Source organism: Arachis duranensis, chromosome 4 (assembly GCF_000817695.3).
Source record: "Arachis duranensis cultivar V14167 chromosome 4, aradu.V14167.gnm2.J7QH, whole genome shotgun sequence".
Classification (NCBI taxonomy): Eukaryota; Viridiplantae; Streptophyta; class Magnoliopsida; order Fabales; family Fabaceae; genus Arachis; species Arachis duranensis.
In genome coordinates, this window is record NC_029775.3 from 102,815,723 (window position 1) to 102,823,525 (window position 7,803).

At 34.8% G+C, this 7,803-nt stretch overlaps 1 non-coding gene across 1 annotated transcript; it reads right to left on the reverse strand.

Annotated features, from left to right (window-relative positions):
* Window positions 1–7,331: 7,331 nt before the first annotated feature.
* On the reverse strand, window positions 7,332–7,439 carry LOC127747305 (small nucleolar RNA R71). Its single transcript, XR_008009105.1, has one exon. It is a non-coding gene; the product is annotated as a small nucleolar RNA R71 (small nucleolar RNA).
* Window positions 7,440–7,803: the final 364 nt, after the last annotated feature.

Consider the following 7,803-nt stretch of genomic DNA (forward strand, 5'->3'; position numbering starts at 1 on the left):
ATGAGTAAATGACATAAAAATCCACTTCCGGGCCCACTTGGTGTGTGCTTGGGCTGAGCATTGAAGCATTTTCGTGTAGAGACTCTTCTTGGAGTTAAACGCCAGCTTTTATGCCAGTTTGGGCGTTTAACTCCCACTTTGGTGCCAGTTCCGGCATTTAACGCTGGGAATACTGAGGGTGACTTTGAACGCCGGTTTGGGCCATCAAATCTTGAGCAAAGTACAAACTATTATATATTGCTGGAAAGCCCAGGATGTCGACTTTCCAACGCCGTTGAGAGCGCGCCAATTGGGCTTCTGTAGCTCCAGAAAATCTACTTCGAGTGCAGGGAGGTCAGAATCCAACAGCATCTGCAGTCCTTTTTAGTCTCTGAATCAGATTTTTGCTTAGGTCCCTCAATTTCAGCCAGAAAATACCTGAAATCACAGAAAAACACACAAACTCATAGTAAAGTCCAGAAAAGTGAATTTTAACTAAAAACTAATAAAAATATACTAAAAACTAACTAGATCATACTAAAAACATACTAAAAACAATGCCAAAAAGCGTACAAATTATCCGCTTATCAATGCCTAATCCCAAAAGTGCCAAATACAGAATTCATGACCTAGTTTCGTCCGATTAGCCTTAGAAGTGTTTTCTACAAGATTATTTATAAGATTCTTGTTCATAGATTGCAGGGTATGTTGAGTAACATTATTAGTGATAATCAGAGTGCATTTACTAAAGGGTGCCTGATTAGTGATAACATCCTAATTTCCGATGAATTTATGTATTTTCTGAAAAAGTAAGAATTATGGAGACTATGAAATGGCAGTAAAGCTCAAGATGAGTAAGGATTATGACATAGTTGAATGGTCTTTTGTTTGGGAGATTATGAAGAAGCTTGATTTTTGCAATAAATAGGTAGAGTGGATTAAGAAGTGTGTTACCATAGTGTCCTATGAGTAAGGATTATGACAGAGTTGAACGGTCTTTTGTTTGGGAGATTATAAAGAAGCTTGGTTTTTGCAATAAATAGGTGGAGTGGATTAAGGAGTGTGTTACCATGGTGTCCTACTCTGTTACTGTAGATGGACAACCATATGATTTTTTCAAACCATGTAGGGGATTGCGACAAAGTGATCCCCTCTCCCCCTACCTTTTTCTACTTTATGCCGCAGGATTTTTCTATTTGCTCCACAGAGGAGAACAAAGGAGAGAAATCTCAGGTTTAAGACTCAATAATAGATGCCTTATAGTCAGTCACTTATTTTTTTGCAGATGATTCCATTCTCTTTTGTAAGGCAAATGAGGTAGAATGCCACAAGTTGATAGAGATTCTGGAGTGCTATGGTGATATTAAAGGACAGACAATTAATTTCTCTAAGTTGTCTATTTTTTACAGCAAGAACACTCCTAGGTTAGCCAGAGATTTTTTGTCTCATTTACTTCAGATTCCACACGTGGGCAAACAAAATAAGTATTTGGGACTGCCAGCAGTGATTAATAGATCTAAAACTCAAACCTTTAATTTTATAAAGGAAAAATTTGATAAGAAACTACAAGCTTGGAAGCAATCATTATTATCAGTCAGTGGGAGAGAAGTATTAATTAACGCAGTGACTACGGTAATTTCGATCTACACTTTGAGTTATTTTAACCTCCCGGACACATTGTTAGACGAGACTCAGAGAAAGATGATAAATGAGGGGGAGGGGGAAGAGGCTCGAAAGAAAATTATAATGGATCAGGTGGGATATAATTTTTAGAGAAAAGAAGTATGGAGGCCTAAACTTTAAAGACTTGAAAGCCTTTAATTTAGCCATGTTGACTAAACAAGGTTGGAGAATCATCAAGAAACCTAATTCTCTAATCAGTAGAATTTACATAAGCAAATATTCTAAATTTTTTTCTTTTCTACGAGCTGACACAGGTCAAAATTCTTCTTGGGTCTGGAAAAGCCTGCTAGAAGGAAGGAAAACTATCAAACAAGGTATTCGTTGGCAAGTGGGGCAAGACAGTCAGATTAGAATTATGAAGGATTGGTGGCTCAAAATGTGAAGTCAATATCCGAACAACAGCAAACAATTACAGACCAAAATTTGATTTGGGTTAATAAGCTCATTCATAATAGACGATGAAAAGAGGATATAATTAAAAGTCATTTTAATTCAGAAATTGCATCAGAAGTCTTACAAACTACTATTATGAAAGTCAGAGAAGATCGAATTACCTGGAGAAATGAGAGGGATGGCTGCAAAATAACTTTTTGAATGGTGCATTCTCCAATTAGCCAATTACCCAAACTGTGCAGGAAAAAGAGGCTCTGGAATTCGTTGCGAGAACTCCAATGTCCGCCAAAGATTAAGGTATTCCTGTAGAAAGCCCTTGATGATGGCATCCCAATTCATCGTTGACTTCATGAAAGGCTGCCAGCAATCCCAGAAATTTGCCCTAGATGCAATAATTTAGGAGAAAACATAAATAATTGCTTAATTGATTGTCCAATGTCACAAGAAATTTGGCAAAAGTCAAATCTAGGAGCTTACCCGGCGCAAAATAGCTGAGAGGAATTTTAAGTGTGATGGAGCCAGTTCATGGAAGGACCTTGATGAAGACATCATTGGAGAAGAAATTCATCACTGGCAGCAATTATTCTATGAAAAATTTGGACTGCGAGAAATTTTCTTGTCTTTGAGAACAAAAGCACTTCACTAAATTTGATTATCACTTCAGCGCATGAATTGATTAAGGAGGTCTGAAAGAGAAATGAGACTTAATATGTGTGTTTAGTTATGTTTCATTAAAGATATGCTAATTGCTTAGAAAACTCTTTTTATACTGTTGTATGGTAGTAAATCCACAATTTTTTTAATAAATAAATATCACTTTGTCTTTGAAAAAAAAGTAAAGGTTAAATTAATAATTTTATAATAAAAATAAATTGATATTGACTAAAGATGTGACTAACATTAATATAAGACACAACTAGAAAATGGATTAATATAGACAGATTTACAGACAGATTTAGTCTTTATTACAGACGAATTTTTGGTTACCGACGAAATTACTGACGGATTTTGTCCCTCTATAAAAGCCTTGTCGAAAATTATTTACCGATGGATTTTTCTTCCATTGGAAAATTACCGGCGGATTTTTACTAGTTACTGATGGATTTTTCCTCTGTAAATTCTCCATCCATTTCCCGAAGGCGACGAACTTTTCGACGAATTTTTCATCTGTAATTACAGACAGATTTTTTGACAGATTTTTCGTCTGTAATTATAGACAAATTTTTTGACAAATTTTTCGTCTGTAATTTGAACCTTAGAAAATCATCTCACACTCTGATTACAGACAAAAAAATCCGTTTGTAAGGTAAAATGGAAATATTTTTAGATTTTTTCAATTACAAAATAAACTTGTTTCCATACAAAATAAATATAAATTTAATACAATTTTTATCTAATTTTTATTCAAATATTTCAAAAAATAAATAATTTATCGTATTATCAAACTAAACGAAAAGTACTATAAACAAGCAAGTCATAAATAAATTAAAATATTAACATTTGCATTGTAATTCTATAACCAAATCAAGAAATATAAAAAGAGACATGTAGAAGTCAAGTTTGCTTAATCTAGACCGAAATTTACATATTCTAATTCTTCAATTCAACATCATCCTTAACACTGCTTATTTGCTTCATGGAGGCAAGTTTGCTGGATCTAGACCGAAATTTATTGAATCTTTCTATTTATGGTTGAAATGCTGAAATATCTGTCTCAAACTCCCAATAGCATTCAAAATTTGTTATTCTGCAGGTTACTAATTTGGGCACACAGTTTTTCTACTTCTTGCTGGTAATACTGCAAAATATAATGTAATTTAATTAATATAATGATAATTATGGCTATTGATGAGCGGATAATTTATACGCTTTTTGGCATTATTTTTAGGTAGTTTTTAGTAGGATCTAGCTACTTTTAGAGATGTTTTTATTAGTTTTTATGCAATATTCACATTTCTAGACTTTATTATGAGTTTTTGTGTTTTTCTGTGATTTCAGGTATTTTCTGGCTGAAATTGAGGAACCTGAGCAAAAATCTGATTCAGGCTGAAAAAGGACCGCTGATGTTGTTGGATTCTGACCTTCCTGCACTCGAAATGGATTTTCTGGAGCTAAAGAACTCCAAATGGCACGCTCTTAACTGCGTTGGAAAGTAGACATCCAGGGCTTTCCAGAAATATATGATAGTCCATACTTTGTTTGAGCTTAGATGACGCAAACTGGCCTTCAACGCCAATTCCATGCTGCATTCTGGAGTAAAACGCCAGAAACACGTCACAAACCAGAGTTAAACGCCAAACATATGTTACAACTTGGTGTTTAACCTCAAGAGAAGTCTCTGCACGTATAAAGCTCAAGCTCAGCCCAAGCACACACCAAAATGGGCCCCGGAAGTGGATTTCTGCACTAAGACTTATTTCTGTAAACCCTAGTAACTAGTTTAGTATAAATAGAACTTTTTACTATTGTATTGGGAGTCTTTTGACCGGGTCTTTTTCCCTATTTTCGAATTCATATGCTATTTGGGGAGGCTGGCCATTTGGCCATGCCTAGACCTAGTTCTTATGTATTTTCAACGATGGAGTTTTTACACACCATAAATTAAGGTGTGGACCTCTGCTGTACCTCGAGTATTAATGCAATTACTACTATTTTCTATTCAATTCAGCTTATTCTTATTCTAAGATATTCGTTGCACTTCAATATGATGAATGTGATGATCCGTGACACTCATCATCATTCTCACCTATGAACGCGTGCATGACAACCACTTTCGTTCTACCTTAGATCGAGCGCGTATCTCTTGGATTCCTAAATCAGATTCTTCGTGGTATAAGCTAGAATCCATTGGCAGCATTCTTGAGAATCCGGAAAGTCTAAACCTTGTCTGTGGTATTTCAAGTAGGATTCAGGGATTGAATGACTATGACGAGCTTCAAACTCGTGAGTGTTGGGCGTAGTGACAGACACAAAAGACTCCCTGGATTCTATTCCGACATGATCGAGAACCGACAGATGATTAGCTGTGCTGTGATAGAGCATTTGGACCATTTTCACTGAGAGGATGGGAAGTAGCCATTGACAACGGTGACGCCCTACATACAGCTTGCCATGGAAAGGAGTAAGAATGATTGGATGAAAGCAGTAGGAAAGCAGAGATTCAAGAGGGATAAAGCATCTTCATACACTTATCTGAAAATCCCACCAATGATTTACATATGTATCTCTATCTTTATTTTATGCGTTGTTTATCTTTATATTTTCGAAAACAATTATAACCATTTGAATCTGCCTGACTGAGATTTACAAGATGACCATAGCTTGCTTCATACCAACAATCTCCGTGGGATCGACCCTTACTCACGTAAGGTATTACTTGGATGACCCAGTGCACTTGCTGGTTAGTTGTGCAAAGTTATGACAGTGTGATTTACGTTTGAGAGCTCCAAGTCTATTGGCGCCATTGTTGATGATCACAATTTACGCGCACCAAGTTTTTGGCGCCGTTGCCGGGGTTTGTTTGAGTTTGGACAACTGACGGTTCATCTTGTTACTCAGATTGGGTAATTTTCTTTTCAAAAAGTTTTAAAAAATCTTTCAAAAATTTTTCTTCTTTTTCGTTTTTCAAAAAAAAAATAATTTTCAAAAAAAATAAAAAAAAATAAAAAATCATAAAAATCAAAAATATTTTGTGTTACTTGTTTGAGTCTAGAGTCAATTTTTAAGTTTGGTGTCAATTGCATGTTTTTAAAAATTTATGCATTTTTCGAAAAATTCATGCATGGTGTTCTTCATGATCTTCAAGTTGTTTTTGACAAGTCTTCTTGATTGATCTTCATATTTTCTTGTTTTGTGTTTTTTGTTGTTTTTCATATGCATTTTTGCATTCGTAGTGTCTAAGCATTGAAAATTTCTAAGTTTGGTGTCTTGCATGTGTTTCTTTTCTTGAAAATTTTTCAAAAGTAAATCTTGATGTTCATCATGATCTTCAAAGTGTTCTTAGTGTTTATCTTGACATTCATAGTGTTCTTGCATGCATTATTGGTTTTGATCCAAAATTTTCATATTTTGGGTCATATTTGTGTTTTTCTCTATCATCATTAAAAATTCAAAAAAAAATATCTTTTCCTTCTTTTACTCAAAAATTCGAAATCTTTGTGTTGACTTAGTCAAAAAATTTTAAAATAAGTTGTTTCTTGTTAGTCAAGTCAAGATTTTAATTTTAAAAATCCTATCTTTTCAAAATCTTTTTCAAAAATAAAATCTTTTTCATTTTCTTATTATTTTTGAAAATTTTTAAAAAATCTTTTCAAAATTGATTTTCAAATATTTTTCAACTAACTAATTAACTTTTTGTTTGTTTTTTCTTTTTCAAAACCACCTAACTACTTTTCTCTCTCTAATTTTCGAAAATTCCTCACACTTTTTCAAAATTCTTTTTAATTAACTAATTGCTTCAAATTTTATTTTAATTTTATTTTTTTCTCTTAATTTTTGAAATCACTAACTATTTTTCAAAACAATTTTCGAAATTTTCCTCCTCTCATCTCTTTCTATTTATTTTATTCATTTACTAACACTTCTCTTCATCTTAAAATTTGAACCTTCTCTTCTTCTCTGTGTTCGAATTTTCCTCTTCTCCTTTTTCTATTCTTCTTTTCTTCTACTCACATAAAGGAATCTCTATACTGTGACATAGAGGATTCCTCTTCTTTTCTGTTTTCTTCTTTTTTCATATGAGCAGGAGCAAGGACAAGGACATTCTTATTGAAGCAGATCCTGAACCTGAAAGGACTCTGAAGAAGAAGCTAAGAGAAGCTAAAGCACAACAATCCAGAGAAAATCTTACAGAGAATCTCGAAAAAGAAAAAGACATGGCCGAACCCAACAACAATGGTGGAGGCGCAAGAAGGATGCTTGGTGATTATACTACACCTACTTCTAATTTTTATGGAAGAAGCATCTCAATCCCCGCCATTGGAGCAAACAATTTTGAACTGAAGCCTCAACTAGTTGCTCTGATGCAACAAAACTGCAAGTTCCATGGACTTCCATAAGAAGATCCCTATCAGTTTTTAACTAAATTCTTGCAGATCTGTGATACTGTTAAGACTAATGGAATAGATCCTGAAGTCTACAGGCTCATGCTTTTCCCTTTTGATGTAAGAGACAGGGCTAGAACATGGTTGGACTCACAACCTAAAGATAGCCTGGACTCTTGGGATAAGCTGGTCACGGCCTTTTTGGCTAAGTTCTTTCCTCCTCAAAAGTTGAGCAAGCTTAGAGTGGATGTTTAGACTTTCAAGCAAAAAAATGGTGAATCCCTCTATGAAGCTTGGGAAAGATACAAGCAGTTAACCAAAAAGTGTCCTTCTGACATGCTTTCAGAGTGGACCATTTTGGATATATTCTATGATGGTCTATCTGAGTTCTCTAAGATGTCACTGAACCATTCTACAGGTGGATCCATTCACCTAAAGAAAATGCCTGCAGAAGCTCAAGAACTAATTGGCATGGTTGCAAATAAGCAGTTCATGTACACTTCTGAAAGGAATCCTGTGAATAATGGGACGCCTCAGAGGAAGGGAGTTCTTGAAATTGATGCTCTGAATGCCATATTGGCTCAGAACAAAATGTTGACTCAGCAAGTCAACATGATTTCTCAGAGTCTGAATGGATGGCAAAATACATCCAACAGTACTAGAGGCATCTTCTGAAGAAGAAGCTTATGATCTTGAGAACCCTGCA